The 20,163-nt window shown below is 41.0% G+C and overlaps 1 long non-coding RNA gene across 1 annotated transcript in view; it reads left to right on the top strand.

The window, feature by feature from the left end:
* Nucleotides 1-6,490: 6,490 nt before the first annotated feature.
* Nucleotides 6,491-20,163, top strand: part of LOC143381810 (uncharacterized) — a 69,721-nt gene continuing 56,048 nt past the window's right edge. The window contains exon 1 of the long non-coding RNA XR_013088897.1: nucleotides 6,491-6,576. This is a non-coding gene — a long non-coding RNA (uncharacterized LOC143381810). The remainder of the gene's footprint in view (nucleotides 6,577-20,163) is intronic.

Genomic DNA, 20,163 nt, shown 5'->3' with positions numbered 1-20,163 from the left:
CAGGGGCCTTTAGGATACTTATTTTTGTACAACTTTTGTTCCTTTTCAAATCTGGGAAACTAAAGAGACAACCTATAATTTTTACATAAAAACAAGAGGTTTCTTTTTCTGTTATAGACAGAGATTAGGAGTGGTAAGGTCAGTTTTGAGGCTGCTTTTTGTTGTTGTTTGATTGAATTTGAGTTCATTAACTTCAAAAAAAATTTTATCAGTCCTACATGCCTAACCCTATCCATGTGCAGGTGTCTTGGCCTGACTTTGTGTTGGGCAGCACAAAGGGTCACTAAATTAATGGCAACATTTCCTACCTGAGGATCTAGGGTCATCAGTCACCCTCATTCTACCCTTGGAAGCAAAGGAGGGAGGGCTGGATGTGGTTATCTCATTCCTAGACTGTTTGATGATGCAGAAGGGGCAATTGGTGTGTCCAAACCTTCATGGTAATTAACTCACACACGAAGATTAGAATTCAATTCTCTTTCATTAGTATGTGCTTTCATTGACTTAACTGATCCAAGGACTTGGCTACTTTGGACAAGGACAGAGTATAGTGGTCATTTCCAGCATGTTCTCCTGCAAGCAGAACAAATTCTGTTCCTGAAGGCCAGGCCACTCACCTGCCAGGCCTGACTATATTCAGGTATTTGTGGATGATAAGCCAGTTTGTTATAACCTTAACTCTGGTTAGCAGAGTGATGCTAGGATGGTTCACTTATTTATTTGTTCTAACTCAGTAAGAGCTAAAAGAATTATCACAGTTCTAGCAAGTGTTCATATTTAGTCAGGAGTTTCTGAATCAAATATTTGCTAATAATGAGACTAGAGACCCATGGTTTAAACCTTTTTGATTCAGGTAGGCACATATAGTATTTAGTAGTGACCATGTGTGTGCTCAGGGATACAAAGATATAGAGGAAACGCTGCTCTTAGGCTATAGCTCTGATTTGTGTTAGGAACCACTGTGGAATCAGATACGTCTGGGTGCAAAACTTGTCTCCACCACTCATTGACTGTGCTAATTCAACTTTTCTGAGCCTCTGATTCTCTAACTATGGAACAAGCATGACAATTGTGTGGATCCCATGGAAGTCTTATAAGCTTTAGAAGAGATGAGAAGGTATAGAATGTGTAGCACAGTGTCTGCAAATAGTTTTATCAGTAATCATAATAAAACTGGTATATATGACAGCATCAGGATCATCTGTCATGGAAAAACAGAGCTAGCAATTCTAAATTTAGTATTTTTATGTTACTTCATATTCATGTCTTTGTACAGGAGGTTGTCTCTGGGTTAATGAAATGTCACACTCTGTTTATTAGGAATAAAGCTGCTATGGAGACAAAGCCTTCGTTAATTAGGCTCCATTTCATCTTTCATTCTGTAATGTAGCATACAGATGTTGTTTTCCTTTTTTTTAAATAAAATTAACTATAAAGCACGAAGACAGTCTACTCATAGTAAAGAAGATGCAAAACTGTGATTTCTTTTCTTGAGGTGCTTGAGTGTGAATAATTAAAACAGGAAGCTAAGCTTTTAAAAAGCCACAAATGGCAATACTATGTATTTTGCAGTAGCGTCTCATAATAGATCTATGGACATATGGGATTGTGCAGGCCAGATTGAGGACCCTGAGTATCTGGTTGCCCCCTCACATGCAAATGAGAATAGAGGGGGGTTATTTGGAACTTGGTCTCAGGAAGTAAGAACAGGGAGAGAAGCCACAGGGCAGCATTTCTTGGTAAATGAAATCTGAAGCCTGTCAGCTATATTTTAAGGATACAAGACCGGCAGAACAAGGGTGTGAGGACAGCTGGATAGAAACTCAAGAATCCAAAGTAAGCTGCTTCAAGTGGAGCCTACCATTTGGGAAACAGCCCCTAGGAAAGGCCCTAACCTCAAAAACCTGTCCACCAGCACCTTTGACAAGGCATCTATGGCTTCTATGTGAGTGGAGACAAAGCTTGGCTCAGTTTCAACAGTGGCTTATGCCAGTTCTTCCCCCATGTTATTGTGCATGTTCATTCCCACATTTATTGTGCAATCACCTGGGGATCTTGTTCAAAAGAAGATTCTGATTCCATAGGTCCGAGATGTGGTCAAAGATGCAAAATAAGAAATCACAGTTTTGCATTTCTAATAAGACCCAATATTGCAGAATCTACTAGTCCAGGAACCATACTTGGAGTAGCAAGTATCTAACCTACTCTCTCCCCAAGCATCCCTTTCTCTGTTCAACACCTGCTGTCTTTCTGTCCCCTGTACCTTAACTCCACCAGCACTCACAATCCATTGATCCTTCTCACTCTTAGTGACAACACTCCCTGTAGCTCTTTCCTACTTACCCAGCTTAGATTACACCATCTCCTCATAATCACTCCTTTGTAACAACCCTTAAATTCTTTGCTTCTTTCTCTTACTCATTGTACTCACCTGGCAAAACCTGTAGGTCCCACCTCCCTCCCCACTCCATGTCCTCACCTCTGCTGGTAAAAGGCTGAGGAGCACAACCCACTAGGCTAGCCGGTCTCACTTCCAGCCCCGTGGGCCCCAAGGCTGCTGGTCCCCTTGTCCATTCACTCCTGCTCTCTCCCAGAGGACTTCATGCTCCTCTTCGTACCTTAAATACCCCTTTCTCCATCTTCATGTCAGCTGATAACCTTGTTTCCCATTCTTTTTTGTGACATGACTTAGAAAAGAACTTGTTCCATAACCTCTCCTGGATCTACCCCCATATCTTTGTGTGTGTCATGGTGCCAGATCCTTTCCTCAGTGTCTACAGAAGCCGTGGGCTTGTTCTAGCTCCATGAGTAGCACTGTCATCCTGGACGCATGGCCTGTGTTCCACCACCCCCAACCCCTGCCCCTTCAGGTCTCTGGCCGCCCAACGTTCTCTTAGTGGTGTCTTTCTGACTCCTCCACTTAATGTAGTCCCACCTGTTGGGCAGCCCCAGCTCCATGCTGGCTTCAGTAGTTTTCTTCAGTGGGTATTACAGTAGGTCTTCAAGACGGTTAGCTTGCCTTCCACCTCTTCTAGAAAGCTCTATGAGTGCTTGGTCAAGAACAAAACCCCACCTAGAATTGTGGCTGGCACCAGGAGACACACTCCTGAGGGTATTTAAATAGATATTAGAATGAGAGATGTGATTATATTAGAATTAGAAAAATTCAACTGGGGAAAAAATACATATCAACATATGTATTTAAAAAGAGGTATCTGAGATTTTGAATAGACAGGGCTAGAAAAGATCCCTGTTTGGGGACGTTTTTGGACTTACCTATGCTGAATTTAATAGATAGTTGAGCATACCAGGCCCTTCAGAGATGAGAAGAGAAAATGACAACATCAGATTTCATCCAAGAATCCCTGTCCCTTGTCTCAGTAAATACACTCAGAGACATCTCTAGTTTAAGCCATGATTTAACCAACCTATGCTGTACTGGACACCAGAGCACGGTTATGGTCCCCTAGGACCCTGGCAAAGAACTGTAACCAGTTAGCATTTCATAGCTATTCCATAAGCAAAATATCCCTGATTTGTTGTGATTTTAGGAAAAGAGATATTTCAGCCACTCCTCTGACTCCATGAATGAAAACTCCATTATGATAACAATCACGTGGCTTTTAGTTGGTGGTGAAATAGCCTAATCCGGACATTTGCCATGACAACCTGTGGTGCTGGTCTGTCTTGAGGACAAGAAGTTGAGATGAAGCAAAGGTGTACTGGTGTCTCTGTGAAGTTCTAGCAGATTTATTTTTAGTTTATTCTGAAGAGTTCTGCATTTCATAGCATCAAGAGCATACCCTAACTCATTGCCTCTCAAGGTTTTTAGCAAACTCTCTTTTCAGGGGGAGACACGGGGTTTTTGTGAATATTAAATAAAATCGCTGAACTCACGTGGGGCTGAGAACACAGTAGGCGCTCAATGCACGTACCACCCTCCCTCTCCCCTGTCCCATTTGTGCCCTTTCTAATGGGCCCCACCTATACTGTCTGTCAGTATAATGTGGAAATTAAGATATAAATATTGTGTTTTAATACGCTATTATTCATTTTAGACTAGTGATTTGCTTAACATGGGGGTGATTTTGCCCCTCAGGACATTTGTCAAAGTCTGCAGACATTTTTGGTTGTCACAGCTTATTGTAAGGATGCTAGTCCCTCAAAACAAAAAAATTATCCAGCCCCAAATACTAGCAGGGCAGTGGTCGAAAATCTGTGTTTTAGAGCATAAACTTTACACTGCTTACAGTTTATTTCTTCACTGGATTCTAAAGGAGAGTATTAAGTAGGATGTGACAGATCAGAGACATAGTTAGGACAAGAGGTTGAGATAAATCCCAGGCCCCAGTTGCCAGCTACAAGATCTACCTACTCTTTAAAAGCACATTACAGTTTCTCACTTAAAAACCTTATTAGATATTCATTTCTTTATTAGTTATTTGATTTTTTAAAAATTTTTTAATTCTAATTTGTTATATATGGCAGCAGAATGCATTACAATTCATATTACACACATAGAGCACACTTTTTCATATCTCTGGTTGTGGTTTTTTTTTTTTTTTTTTTAAATACCAATGTGGCAGAGGCATGAGGATCTCAGGGTGGGGGGAATGGGGGGGCTGAGAGAGGACAGACAGCAGGTGCTGCCACAGGTAGACAGCAAAGCTGCCAGGGTGCTTGGTTTTTATCCCTGGGGCTGTACATATGGGCCCTCCAGAACAAAGATATCACATTCTTTTCTGTATTGTGTTCACAGCCTAAACATACTTCTGTTATTACATATGTGTCCGTATTTATAATGGGGTCTCCCAAATGGAGCCTTATCATCATTGCTTTTGCATGCCTGTGCACACAGTGTGAAGATTTGTCAGCGTTCACAAAACAGCGTTAGCTGTACTCTAAACACCACTAGCAGCGTCTCACAGCTGTTACTGCTTGACTTTTGAACAGGTGCCATTCTGATGAAGTTGTTTAGAGCTTGCAGTTTACCTTCCTGGCTTGATAAATGATGAGTTTTTTTTTTTTTTCTAAAGGCTGGTGTGGAAGCCTTCCAGAACCCACAGTGTCACTGAGCTGCAATGCTGAGCTACTCAGATGGGAATTTCCCCAGCAAAAGGCCAAGAGCAGAGAGTTTCCCCTGCCCTTTGCTGCTGCAGGCAACCTTTTGCAAAAGCAAACTTGACTTCTTTCTTGCCTCTCCTGTGTGCACCCTCTCACCTTGTGCCTCTGCATCCAGGGGCTCTTGGCCCTCAGGGATAGAGTGTGTGACTGTTAGGCGCTGGGAGCTCCTGTCTTGCTGACCACCAGATTCTGACTTGAGCAGCTCACAAGGGCCACCAGCCTCGCTTGTCATCCACTGTACTGCTTCTCTGTGGTCATCTAGCATTGCTTTCCCTGTCATTTCTTTCTAAGAGATAGCTCTTTGTTTTCCCTTTTTAAACACTGCCAGAAAAAGAAGGGGGTCAGAAAAGCAGGGATGGGGAGAGACATTGGTTTACCTCAGTGGCCTTCCCTTCTCAGAAATTTCACCCCAGATGCTGGGTTGCTCGCTCCTTCACTCTCATGCTGGTTACTTCTATGTGGCACATCGACCATGTCTTCAGAGCCACAGTTGTGTAAAAGCAGAATTTTAGATTCAAGATAACATTCCCAAACTTGAATCGCACCTACTCTTGGAAGAAGTGATCTTTATAAGTGATATAATTTTATTTTTAAGCACAAGGAACCATGTTAAAAATACAGTATATTTCAAGATGAAGGCATAGGATAATGTGGCTAGATCTGTTCGAACCATCACCTCCTGGTTCTGTGCCAGTTTGTCACACCCTGTGTTTTCTGACAAGGCCATCATCCTCCTAGGCATTGCAGCCATTTCTTTTTCATTGGCTTCCATAGTTCCTTACACATCTCGAGGCATCCACATGTGAGGTCTGTGGTTGCAGCCCTGACAAATCATGGTGACTATCAGAATCTAAGAAAAGAGGTAGAAGGGGACAATGAGAAGACAAAGCATCTGCATAATTAATGACCACACGTTTGAACACCTTTGTTTTTACATTCCTACATACATAAAATGTAGAATACTATGTATGTCTGCATATTTTAAGAGCAAGTTTTAACTTTTGCCTTTGAACACTTTTCTTATATAGTATTAAAATATCAAAGGTTACAGTTGTCAGTTGTTTTCTTTATTACCCCAAACTTAAATAAGTAAATGAAAAGATAATTATCTTATTAGCTTTTGCAGGTTTAATTCAGTATAGAATTTTGAAATTGTTTCCTTTTATGTTTCCTTTCCAGAATGCAAGAAGTCCTTCTCTTATTTCAACAGTTGCGCACAACATTGGAGCTGTGAAAGGGTGATTTCAAGGTACTAATTTATCTACGTTATTGTCTGAACTATTGATCATCCAAGTTGGCTTCTGGCTTAACTTGGTGTACAGGCAGTGGTTTTCATTTGGGGACTGAATTGTGTGTCTGCAGATACAGCTTCCAAGCTGGAAAACCTCAAGGCGTGAGCTAATCCATTTTGAGTTTAACACCACAAGTCTTCTGCCACAGAGACATCAACAGGTGAGATTCCTACAACATGATCTTTTTCTTGTGATCGGTGATAGGCACAACCCTGGCTCTACTTTGTAATGCTTCTGTGAAGGTGGACGAATGTGTACCCTCTCTCAATCTCTTCCCTTATCTTTGAGATAGAATGATAATTGATAGCCTCATGGGCACAATGGGAAGGTTAGTAGAATACCTAGCACCTTCACCACCACCACCATCATCAAAAAAATATCACACTGTGTTTATTGTTATCATTATTAGCATCAAAAATTCCTTAATGACCTTGGGCCATCTTCTGTTAATAATATCCAACTCAGGAAAAAAAAATCATCCAACCCAAATGAGTGATGATACAAAGGCATTCTTTCTTTAATTTTAGCAATTAGTTTACTATAGGGTCATCAATTTTTGTAATGAATTCTGGACTTTGAAGTGCCATGCCCACCCCATTTAAAAGATTTAGAAACCTCCAGTGCTGTGGCCCGATTGACCCATACCCATTATACATCATTCTCCAATTCCTTTATGGCCTAGAGAGGAAGGGGTCCATCTGGTCTGAATTTCCCCCTCTCTTCACAGAAGGAATCTTGTAAAATAGGCCACTGTCTTCATTAAACCTTTCCTTTAACTTGGTGAGAAATTCTTTCTCATGCCAGAGTAACCCTTTCCCCTCAGGGGAGCAGGGAGCTAGTTCGGGGTCATTTTGGTCTCCCTCTGAGGCCTGGATCATTCTAAATATAACTACAGATCCTGGAAGACAGCCTGCCTTTTGTTAGTTAACTTAGGCTAAAGAATCAGTGCATTAAGAGCTTTGATTATCCACACTCCACAAGGCCTTCCTCTGATCTTCAAACATTTGACAAGAATCTCAACTGGGGGCTTAAACATTGTTTTTCTCTGTTGCACTTCTGTTTCTCTGAGAGCTGCTTGCCTTGCACATTTTAGCGGTGGCCTGAAGTGCAGAGTGTTTTTCAATTAGAAGGTAATTAAGACTTACCTTGAGAATCTATATATTTTAGAATATATATCCCATGCCTCAGGACTGGGCTCACTGTCCTCCCGGGTTTCTGGTACATGCCTGACAGTTTCACTAGAAAGATATTCTTCTACCTTTTTTTCCCCTTTATTTAACCTGTCTTTCCACTTTGCTCTCTGCTATGTCATACTCTTGTCCCCAACATTCTGGCTGGCTTTAGTTGTGTGTACCAAGTAGCTCTCAAAACTAATAAGCTAGAAAGAACAAATAAAATTAAAAAAAAAAAAAAACCTAATAGGTCTACAATGAAAGCGTCTTCCCCTGCCTCCCTCACTCATCCTGTGCTTGCAACTGATTGCCTTTCCTGGAATCAATACTTCAATTAATGGCATCCCTGTTGACCCAGTAACTCAAGCCAGAAATCTCGGTCCTGTCATTGCCTCATCCCCCTCATTCAGTCCACACCAGATTCTTGATCTAAGATAATATATGAAAGTTTTGAGACCAAGGACTGGCGCTTGGTGAGGTCAGATACTCACTGCCAGCTCTTACAAATGTTCATTGTAAGTATCTTTCTGACCTTCCCCTTCTCTGCCTCCCACTGGCCAGGGCTTTCGTTCTGATCCTCATTACCTCTTCACAGATCCGTGCCTGGAGCTAACTATTGTAGCTCTCTTCCAACAGGCAGTCCCATTCTGTGGACCCTGCTCCCAAATTTATAACACAGTTTCCCTCTCAATGACTTCTGTAGGCCTTTATAACCTCGGCCCCAGCCTCCCTGATATGGATCTCTGCCCACCCTCCAGCACAGTGCCTGCCTTCCCCTGCTTTCTGACCTCTGCTTCATTGATACTGAATTTCTTGGGGTATTCCAACATATCATGCCCCATCAGGCACATGTGACTTTTTTCTCTCCAGACCTACCTGATTCCATCTTGTCCAAGAGGCCCTCCCTGAGTCCTCCAGGTATAGCTGGACTCCCGCAATCCCTCAGTTCTATCTCTAATCATACTCCATTATGGTCATCTACTCATGTATCGGACCCTCCTATTGATGCAAAACTTAAAGGCAAAGTTCAGACCTTATCTATGTACTACAACTTCTAATAAATGCCTGGCACATAGTCACAAGCAGAGAATGCTCTAATTTCTTTAAATGAATGTATCTTTAACACTGTAATAAGAAAAAAGAAGGTATTCATGCTAAGTAATTGATCTCAAGCTGTGCTTTTTTTCTGACTACGTATAAGCACTTTTTCTCAACAATCAGACTCTCCTTTTTTTTTTTTTTTTTCCCTTTTAATATCCATGTGCTAAAGAAGAGCCCCCAACACCAAGTCAGGGTCCCTTTCCCTCTTCTGCTGGTATCAATACCAATGTGGTGGAGCCATCTTTTTAGTACTTGAAACTCTTTATCATGTCCATCTTGGAAGTTGATTCAGGCAGTAGCTTCTCCAGCTACTTTGGTGATGTTTTAATGTGGAATTCAAAATTTAAAGTGTCCCAGACCATTTTTTTGGCTTCTAACCTGCCTATGCATTGGATGTACAATTCAGATTTCCAGTGTTGTCCTTCCTAGTTATTAGAAAGACAAGCAGTGAAAACACAGAATCACTCACTGTCCAGTGAGACTGAAGTTCCTAATCCAAATCAACAAATAAGTGTGTTTCTCGAGAGGCCACAGTTAGCACAATTAGCCATGAACCACATCTTTGAGAAGCTAAGGGAAAAGAATGGGATTCATTTTTAATTCAGACTGATTCTGAACAAGAGCCGGGCTTTCTGGAGTGGCTTTGTAATCCAAGGGTACCACAGGACATGTCAGAACTTTTAACAACTGTCTCCACTGTAAAAATTGGCTTAGGTTGTGAGGTGATTGTCTCACGTTTGATCTTCGGCTCATAAAGATGAAGTTAATTTCAGCATAAGCTGTTGGCTTTATTTTTGAAATCAGTCCATTTTAATGGCAACTTGCTTGTGCCCTGTGGAACACACAAGAACAGGAAGAAGAGTTGGTCTGGAATACACGTGTTCTGATGTACATCATAGCCATCTCCAGGATGGAAGTCAACAAGATATCTGTGATGAGTCTTGTTTATCTTTTTGTTGTTTTTTTGCTATCCTCTCCTACATTCATTGTATTCTAAATGATAAGAACCACTTACCTATCTATTCACTTCAGATAGTTGAAAAATACAAAACTTCACTAGAGAAAAGAAATCTCTTCCTGAATCCATCATCCAAAGAGAACCATGGTCAGCAGCTTGGTTGACACTAGCCTTCTAAAATTTCTACCAAACATACATGTGCACATTTTAAAATTCCTGTAATGAACAGTTTCACAGGGAGGATTGTATTGTGACTCCTCATGTACTCACGAGCTAGGTTCACAGATGATCAAGATTTGCCACCATAGTTTCATTCATTTATCCTTTTTTTTCCTCTTTTTCTTTCCTTTTTTGAAATAGCAACTATCTACTTTTAAAAAGAAAAGAAGGATCCTGACAATTCTGAGGACTGTGGAAAAATTATTTGCCTGCCTACTTCACATACTGTCACTTTTGTGTGTGTGTGTGTATGTGTGTGTGTGTGTGGGTATGTGTGTGAGATTCTGGGGATCTAACACACAGAGCATGACACATGCCAGGCAAGTGCACTACCACTGAGCCACTTCCCTGGCCCCCCTCCCTCACCTTTTATAAGGAAACAAAAAATGAGGTCTTGCACTTAGTATTGCCTTGTACTTTGGGGATAAGCAGCCTTAAAGCTCAGGTCTGTCACATGCTAGATGGGTATTGATTTTTCTTCTTAAATCAATGTTTCCCTAGAGCATAGTTTTATTTATTCATAAAGCTAAGATGATGTCTGACAGGAGTTACAGCAGTGTAAATCTGTGGTGCAGGCACAATAAGAAGAGCTTTTGTAAGACTCAGAAATCAATGAGCTGATGCCAGAGGGTAACCTCATAAGCCTGGAGAAGTGCAGTTTCCAGGCCTCCATGAGTAAAAGGAAAACTTCAGCATAGGATGAACCTCCTGCTTCTCTTTTCTGTGCTTCTTTGCAAATGAACCTAATTGCACTGTGACTAAAACCAGGCCTTGACTGGATCAGATGCATGACTGGTTGTTGGAATCTCAGGCTGATGGAACCCAGGCATCAGCTCTGATCCCTTGATGACACTAAATCTGTCTGCTCACTTGCAAAGGATTGCCAGCCCTGTTATCGTCCCCTCTAAGTTTGCCTCTTGGTGCAGGGAGCTCCAGAGGTGGGCTTTTCTGCACAGAATGCAGTCAATATGAGCATATATTCACTTTAGAATATTTCGTGTCCTTGTTGGTTTGTTAAAATATATGCAACAGCTCTCACTGTAGCTGGGCCTTGTGAAATCATGTATAATCCTAACAGTTGATAAATATGTATTACGAATAGTCTATTTTCTTTTAAAAGTGTTCATAGCATATAAAAATTACTATGAGGCCTTTTAAATTTGCTTGAGAAAATATGCTCTATATTCGCCTAGAACCTTAACTAATTTTTTTCTAGTGGTTGGAAAGTGCATCTGATGGCTAGAGTGTCACCATCTGGAAGCTCAAATGTCCCATTTTCTATTAGGAATCTGATCTTAGCACAGTAGAACTGGTTGGGGAATCAGATGACCTAGACACTGGTTTGTTTTGTTGTTCACTCATGGTTGCTGTGTGACCTAAGGTGGGTTCCTGAACTTCTCTGGAACTGAGGCTTTATTTATACTGTTGTTTTGTTTGCTCATTTAAAGAACAGCAAGTGGGGGTGTGTGAAATTGACAGGCGTTCATTTCTTATTTTCTATAATCTTCCGTGTCTTTTTCATTTAAAAGTAACTAGTAGAATTTTTTTCAAAGGAGGAAATGAAAAAAGAAAAATAGGATAGAGAAGTGAGGATTATTTCTTCATAAAGAAAATATTTTCTTCCAGTTTTAAACCCCAGGATTATCTGTAAAAAAAAAACAAAAGAAAGCAAAATCTCACATGATTTGCTCCCCTACCATTGGCCACGATTCCCCCTAGAAACTTGACAGCCCAGGGTGCACAATTTGAATTCAGAGACTGGGAACTGAGATCTACAGTGCAGATGGGGGGTGGGGTTGGGGGTCCTGCCAGGCCTGCGGTTCCCAGGAATCCAAGTCCCTCCTCAAAGGTTGGGAGAAGTGTTTAAGATGCTGTCTCTTTGGACTCAGCCCTTTCCTCTCTTCTGGTAGCAACTGAAGTGAGCTCTTCAGAGGAAGGTTCTGGGAATGAGAAGGGAAAAGGACATGAACTCCGGTCTCCAGTGGCAGTTCCTATGAGTCACACCTGTTTTCCTTTGTCTCATCAGCTTTGGACTCTTGAGATAGCCTGGTGGCAAGTTGATGTTGGAGAGTTGTTCCCGTTAAGCTCAAAGCATTGCTGTTCATCTCATGAAGGAGAGGATTCTCAGCATTTCCTTCTGGAGGCCTGAGCTGGGGTCTCTCTCTTAGTAGAAGTGAGCTACCTAACCTGGACCTTCTCCAGGGACCCCTTTGAAGAAAAGCGAGGTTGCTGTTTGGAATCCAACCATTATGTTAAGGGCTGCTTGCTACATTTCCTAACCAGCTTTGGCTAAGTCCTCCAGAGTCTTTTTAACATTCCTGAATACAATCCACTTTATGTTATTTGACACTGACCATCTGCTCTCTTTTTAAATTAATGAATGCTGCACTCCTCTCGGGAATGCATCAGGAAGTCATTCTCCTTGGCCCTGTGTTTGATTCCATCTTTACTCCTCAGCTCAACCCTGGTCATCAGCAGAGTGACAAGTGACACAGCCAGACAGCTACCACATCCAGATTACTAATACAGGATGATGTCGATCTGTGGACTTCGAGGATCATCCACAGTTTCTAGCATTTTGATAATGTCACTTTGTCGTAAGGGAACCCTTCCTTCTCTGTGCATCCTCACTCATCTCTGAGGGACAACAGGGAAGTCATTCTGATGGCTTCTCATCATTCTGATGCCTGGGGCTGCCTCGGGAGCCGATGCAGGGGAGTTGACCAAGGCCCATTCAACTCACATGCACTGGAGTCTCATGCTGGGTTGGGAGGTGGGAGGCCCTCCCTTCTCTCAGCCTTCTCAGCCTCCCTCAGACCCAGCTTAGAGAAATCTTTATCCTCTGAAGATTCCTCTAAGCATCTTTATCCTGTTAGATCTCAGGATGATGGCATGGTATTTCAACCATAGTGATTACAGCTCTAGCCAGATCAGGTGCTATCCAGATCTCACCTGTCGTCATGAAGGTGTCATCCCTCCTCGCTCCTCCTACGTTCCCTTCCAAGTCCCATCCCCTTCTTATGCCAGGGAAGTCCCTTTTTTATGTTCTTCAGACGGATGCTCCCACTCCATCTTTGGAAAGCTTCTCCCATCACCACCACAGTGGAGAAGGCACTTCCCCACTGGTTCTTAATGTCTTGAACTTGACCAGGGATGCACATGGAGGACTCTCTTGTGAGCCACAGAACTGTAGGCCAGTCTGGTGAGCAAGGGGGATAGAGCTGCTCTTCTTCTAGCCTCTTCTCAAACCGGAGACAGCTGCAGATGCTTCCATATTCCTTTCCCATGACATGGACATTCTCTGATAAGTCTGCCACTCTGGGAATGAAGACCCTCCTGGAGCCCCTCACCAATACCATACTAAGATGGAGGCCCTTGGCTCTTATGCCTTACCTGGGGCAGCCTGAGTAGAGGAGATCACGTGAGCTGCAGTGGCTCTGCCCAGGCACCTCAGGACAGATGGCCCAGCTCTAGATGGTGGTTTTGTTCTAGACTGTGAAATTCCAAGTCTCCCATGGTTATTCATGACCCGGAAGAGAGGCAGTTCTGGATTATTCTTCTATGTATGATTTTCTTCCTTTATTTCACCATCTTCCCCTTCTCCCTTGGTAGATTTTTAAAATTGGTACCTAAAATGCTACATAGTATATCACTTTGCCAAATAGAAAACTCTCATGCTTTCTTAGTATTTTCTAAAATAGGTTTTCATTACAGCCATGAGATCAGCAATGATGGAATTTGACCACAGTGTTAATGTGCTTCTAAAGGTACTTCATAAAAAGACCAAGTTAAGTCAGGTGCAGTGGCACATACCTATAATCCCAGCTGCTCAGGAGGCTGTGGCAGGACTATCATGAGTTCAAAGTCAGCCTCAGCAACTTAGCAAGGCTATAAGCAACTTAGCAAGATCCTTTCTCTAAATAAAATATTTTAAAAGGTTGTGGATGTGACTCAGAGGTTAAGCACCCCTGGGTTCAATCTCTGGTAACCCCCTCCAAAAAAAAAAAAATGTTAGGCCTATCTATGGTGGCTTTATGAAGAATCAGCCAACAAGGAAAAAATCAAAAGAAATAAGATCTATTTCAAACAGGGTTTGGGGGCGGGGAAGGTTGATAATCCTGTCAAGAATGAAAAATATCTCCTCATGCTACAGCAAGGAAACTAAAACCTTAGAATGGGTTCACCATTCCATTACTGTTTTCCTTGCCTGTTGCTCACCTGTTGTTTAAAATGTACTTTACCACAGTAAAATATATAAGTACAATGTGTATACATACAGTTAAAAATGTTTGTTAATAATTATTAAAGCCAAACCGGTTATGTTTGCAAAGGACACACAAATGCAAGGAGTTTAATGTCTGAGCCTCTGCTCATAAAAGATCTGCTTACCTGGAGACGTGTTTGTCCCTGACTACCGGAGAGGGTGGAGTAGGCTACAAATAGCAACCCAGAAGTACAACACACCCGGGACTGCTGGCGTGAGTGTGGGCACTTTTGTGATAACTAAGGCGTTGTTGTGTTGTGATTGACAGGACTCTATATATTATTGAGTGATTTTGAATTACTCTGTTTTTAATCCCTTTGTATAATCTGATAAATATTCTGATATTTGAAAGTGTCCCTCAAACACACACAATCTGGTGAAAACCATCAAATGATGACACTACAGCATGCTATCCGTACTCTTGTTCCATCAGAGATGGGTTTTATAGGTTAAAGTATAGAAGATGGTTTCTGCCTGTCACTGAAACTTCCTCAGAAAGGTTTGCCCAAGACCCTCGTCTCAGGAAACCCCCCAAAGTGCTCCATGACTGTTTTCTCCTCTTCCTTTTTTTCTATTTCTAAAGAGGAAATATTTCTTTTTTTAAAAAAAAAAAATATGTCTTTAATTGTTGATGGACCTTTATTTTATTCATTTATTTATATACAGCATTGAGAATCAAACCCAATACTTCACACATGCTAGGCAAGTGCTCTACCACTGAGCCACAACCCCTTTGAATTTACTTCCCTACCTATTACTTCATTAGTCAGTCTTCTCTGCTCTAAAGGGAAGACAGCTGAGACCTACCTCTTTTGTTCACCCCATGTCCTCAACTGTGTCCCCGTGTGGTGCCTGGCATTTGCACACGTTGGTGGATGCCCCTTCCATCCACGTGCTGCTTCTCTGGGTTTTTCCCTGTGCCTCTTCTCCTGGCCACTGCATTATCACTGAGGAATTAGGCTTTGCTTTGGTCGCCCCATCTTCTGGAATCTGGTGCTTTACACTTTGCCTTTTTGTCGTAAATCAGCACCTTCTTCCTAGTTTTGGCACCTGATGGGTAGAATGAGTATTTTCGGGTGTTTTTTGTAGCTCTGACCAAAAGACCTGATGTTATGGTTTAGATGAGGTATCCTCCAAAGTACTGAGACAATACAAGAAAATTTAATGATGGGATTATGAGAGCTTTACCCTAATGTGTTGATCTTCTGATAGGGATTAACCAGGTAGTGACTGTAGGCAGGTAGAGTGAGGCTGGAGAGGTGGTCACAGGACTGTGCCTTTGGGGTATATATTTTGTCCGTGGTGAGTGGAGTCTCTGTCTCTGTCTCTCTGTTTTCTGGTTCTGTGTCCTAGGCTGCTTTCATCCTCCACTCCTTTCTGCCATGATGTTCTGCCTCACCTGGGGTCCAGAGCAATGGAGTCGGCCATCTATGGACTAAGACCTCTGAAACCGTAATCCCCAAATAAACTTTTCTTCCTCTATAATTGTTCTTCCATAGAGGAAGGACACAGTGGCAAAGAAGGTGACAAAAACACATGAAAAGAACAATTTAAAGGAGAAAAAGTGTCTTTGGGCTCATGGTTCAGAGGTTCAGTACATGGTCGACCAACTCAAAGCAGCTCAGGACATGCAGTAGAGAGAGTTCAGCTCACCAGGGACAAAATACATACCCCAAAGACACGCCCCCAGTGAACTACCTCCTCCAGCCACATCCTACCTGCCCATAGTCACCCCCCGCCCAGTTAATCCACATCAATGAATTAAACCACTGATTAAGCCACACCTCATAATCTAATCATTTCACCTGGGAAGATTCTTGCATTGTCTCACGTATGACATCTAGTGGGGACACCTCATTTCCATACCATAACAACGAGAACAGAGATACAGTGTGTCAGCATGCTAGGCATTTGGGATGAGTCCTAAAATATTTCAGCCACAACACAGCTTAAGAAAGGTTTCGAACTAGAAACACACACATTTAATAATCACCTACATCGATGTTAACACAAACAAGTGGTTGGACAGTGTGCTTTGTTCTGATGGTAGACTTGGGGCTTGGCCTGCTGTGGCTTCCTCTTCTGATTCTATTATTTCATTTACCCCTGTGAACAACTGAGAAGAAAGGCTTTCTTCTTTTAGGAACACTTTACTTTCTCATCCCCCAACTCCAGCCCAATAACCTAAGAGTCTGATCTTGTTATGTCTGGGAATATAATTACTAGATTTTCTGCTAATGGCTGTATTTTACATGATAATGAATCCAGTCTTTTCTACAAGGTCTACTTCATTTATGCAAAACAGACATAATTTGGAGTGTTATGAATCATACTATTGTTTCAGGGAGTGGAGAAGCCGTTGTGGAGCCTGTGGAATACAATTTTTTGGGCTCATGTCAGACAAACACAAGAAAATGTTGGTTCTGTGTTCACTGAAGATGTTTATTGAATGATTTCAGGTAAAACAGAAAGAGCTTTGAATCTCAAGGCTTTTGTTATTTATGAATTTAGGAAGGTCGACTCATTTCTGACCATCTTTTACACTTTGAAGTGGTGACCTTTGTACATTAGTGACCTGTAATCATTAATGAGATTCTTGCTCACCGATTTTCAATAATATAAAAAAGGTATTCCAAATTGATCCTGGCTACTAACAGAGAAAAGGCAGAAAATTAAATTTGCAGGGAGATACAGGAAAAAAAACCTTCTGTTAATGTCATGAAGTCTCTAAAAATCTTAATCCCCAAGAGAAATTTATTTTGTTCTAGAAAGGTCGGTTTGTCTCCCAACAGATGCAAAAATGCCTTTTATTTATTAAGGAGAATGTATTATTGTTTGTGAATGGAATATTGGGAGTTCTCAATTCTTACTTTTATTTTTCCATAACTTGCTGTGGTTAACCTCAGAAAAATAGCTTTCAAGGATAACATTCTCATACTGCGTGCTTTTTCACTTTTAAGTAGAGTTGATTTTAAAGATTAATTTAAAGGTACAGTGTGCTGATTACTAACATTTCAGAAGTACTTAGCTGTTGGGGTGTCTACTGATTTTTGTCTTTCATTTTTGCATTCCTAAATCCTTGATAATATTGAAAAGACTAAAAATTCTAAGTTAAGACTAAGTTACTCTGGGTAAACAGTGGGAGGAGAACTGACTTGCACTAAGGACAAAATCTTGAGTTTGGTTCTAATGCCCATGGTTTAGTGCAGAAATACAAATATTTTACTTACTTAATTTGGACTGGTAATCTAATTATCTGTTCTTTCAAAAGTGGAAGGTTAAGAGAAATACTTCAGCTTTTTAAATAGCATAAATGTATTTAAAGAAAGCCAGTTTTGCAGAAACTAATTTGGTTTTGGAGAGGCAACAGACTCCTGAGGAGTCTAATGACAATTCTAGACCATGTGTAAAGAAAGACAGAGTCAATGAAAGTCTTACCTGTAATTGCAGGTAATTCATAGAACCTCCAAAGCTGACCGGGGACCCAATGCTATCTATCCTATCTATAGCCCCTTGACTTACATCTTCCAACCAGGGTCTGTGCTTCATTTTTTTTTTATTGTAGTTGGACACAATACATTTATTTAATTAATTAATTTATTTTTATGTGGTGCTGAGGATCAAACCCAGGACTTCTCATGTGCTAGTTGAGCACTCTACCCCTGAGCCACAACCTCAACCTGTGCTTCATTTTTTCAAGCTGTAAACCCTGGTGTTTTAATCTGACATTGACATAGCACCCAGGCATTTTTTAATTTTGTGAAGTGTTGTAGTATTTCTAAATAGTTAAACAGAAACATTTATTGAGTCTTTTTGTCAAGAAGTTCATATTTAAGATACTGACAATTATTTCAAGAAATAGCTGTATAGTTGCATGGAATACTTACAGAAATAAGCCGATTTTTAAATGTCATGAATGCTGTCTGCCCTTATAAATCCTAATTTTTATATTTTCTCTTGCTGTGCCATCCTTGGCTTCTTAAGATTCAAATACTTAATCCATTTCCTGAGCTGGGATCATTCATCCCAGGGTTCATATTCTTTGGGAAAATTAAGAGCTGATTTTAACTTCAGCTTAGTAACAGTTGATAAATTTAAATGATAATTGGGTATGTTTCATGTGATTATTAAACTTTCCAAAACTGCCTAGAAAAATAGTATCTCTGACAAAATAGAATCTGAAAACTGGCTGTTTTTACTTATAACTTAAATCTAATTTTTTTTTTTTTTTTTTTTTTTTGGTTAATGACTTTTCTTTTACTTCTTGCTACCATATATGTAAATCCCTTTGCTGGGCATTATTCTACATGTTAGGAAAATAACTCCTTCTCCAGAGGAAGCGACAGAATGAACTGTTGATGATAGTTACTGATTTAAGTAAGTATCAAACATGTGCCAAGAGTAGTGGAGCTTTGGGGACCCAGGGAATTAGGGAACTCTGCAGAAGAGGGGAGACTTGTTTGGTCAAAGATTTCTTTGTGAAAGCTCTGCCGCACCCCCATCTCCCAAGCCCTAATCCTAATTCCTGCCAAGATTAAATGCTTATTAAAACTTAATCTATCAAGGATTCCAAAAAGGACTGGTAGATTCTTACACAGGTTTAATCACCAGTGATGCAAAGAAAAGAAATCATCCTTTTGGAAGCTTCATTGTGTCTATACTAAGAAGCACCAGCCCAACTTTATTAGGTATACTTGGTGAAAATGAGCACCTGCCATGCAGGTGATAAGCTACTACTATTTCCCATCCTCGGCACCCTCTCTTCAGAGGAAAGACAGACCAAAAAAAAAAAAGAAGAAGAACAATGAACTTGACTTGAGCTAATGTTAGAAATTCAGTGATGGGGCGTGTCTTGGACAAGACTGACCTGTCTTAGTCCTCATCATATCCTTAGGCTATTAACATCACTCAAGGTTATAATAATAGTGGCTGTTCTGGATTCTTTCTGCACACTCCTGCAATTATAAAAGGCTCCCCCTTCTCATCTAACCCTCATCATGACCTTTTGAGGTGTGGGGTTGATGAAGGCAAGGGTTTCAGGGCCAACTTGCTGGGCTGGAATCCGAACTCTCCTACTACTTACTAACCCGGTCACTTAGGTTTCTTAAGCACCCTTTGTGCCTCCATATCTGCAAATTATAGCAGAAAATTCCTAATTATAAGCATTGGTATTAATACATTCTTCAGCACTGTGCTCAGAGTTGTCTGTAATCATCATATTCTCATTTTGTAGTCCAAGCAACTGAGCCTCAGAGATTAAATAACTTGCCCCGTTTCACATACAGTTGGTATAACCCAGAGCCAGGGATTTTCAATCTGTCCAACTGCAAACCTCGTATATAGTATACATCCTTACTGAACTTGATCAAAATTCCGAATTATGTGTTTTCAAATTTCAAAGCATAGCAAATTTGTCTTCTGTATGTTCTTTTTGAGTTATCTCATCCATTCCCAGGGCTTCATTTGTCATCTGTTTCAGGGGTGGGCAGACTTTGACTGGCAGGCCAAATACATTCCAGCACTGGATTTTGCAAATAAAGTTTTATTGGAACACTGTGACACTCACTCTTGGTTCTTGTTTGTGGCTGCTTTTGTGTACAATGGCAGAGTCAAGTAGCTATGAGAGAACATGTGGTCAACAAAGCCTGAAATATTTACTCCTCAGCCTTTCACAAGAAAAGTTTTGCATTCCCTGATCTTGCTTAACTACTTTCAATCTTTTACTGAGAATCTTCAATTGTAAATTTTAGCCACACTTCAAATTTCTTCTTCCATGCCCCACATCTACCTTAAAATGAACATTTACTACACTGAATTCTTTGTGTGCTTATTCCCTGCCCTGAAGTCAGTTCCTCTTCCTGAGTTTCCTGTCCCAGTTAATGGCACTACCATATGACAGGGTGCTTTTCTCCCTTTTATCGTCCATGCCTAATCTGTCATCAAAACCTGTTCATTGATTCTACATACATAAACTTCTTGAAGATGGTGACAGTCAGTGCTCCCCATTCTGGTATTCTCAGGAACCACCCTCAG

The sequence above is a fragment of the Callospermophilus lateralis genome, chromosome 16 (genome assembly GCF_048772815.1).
Source record: "Callospermophilus lateralis isolate mCalLat2 chromosome 16, mCalLat2.hap1, whole genome shotgun sequence".
Classification (NCBI taxonomy): domain Eukaryota; kingdom Metazoa; phylum Chordata; class Mammalia; order Rodentia; family Sciuridae; genus Callospermophilus; species Callospermophilus lateralis.
Note: the sequence above shows the minus strand (reverse complement) of the source record. Positions and strands in the feature narration are given on the sequence as shown.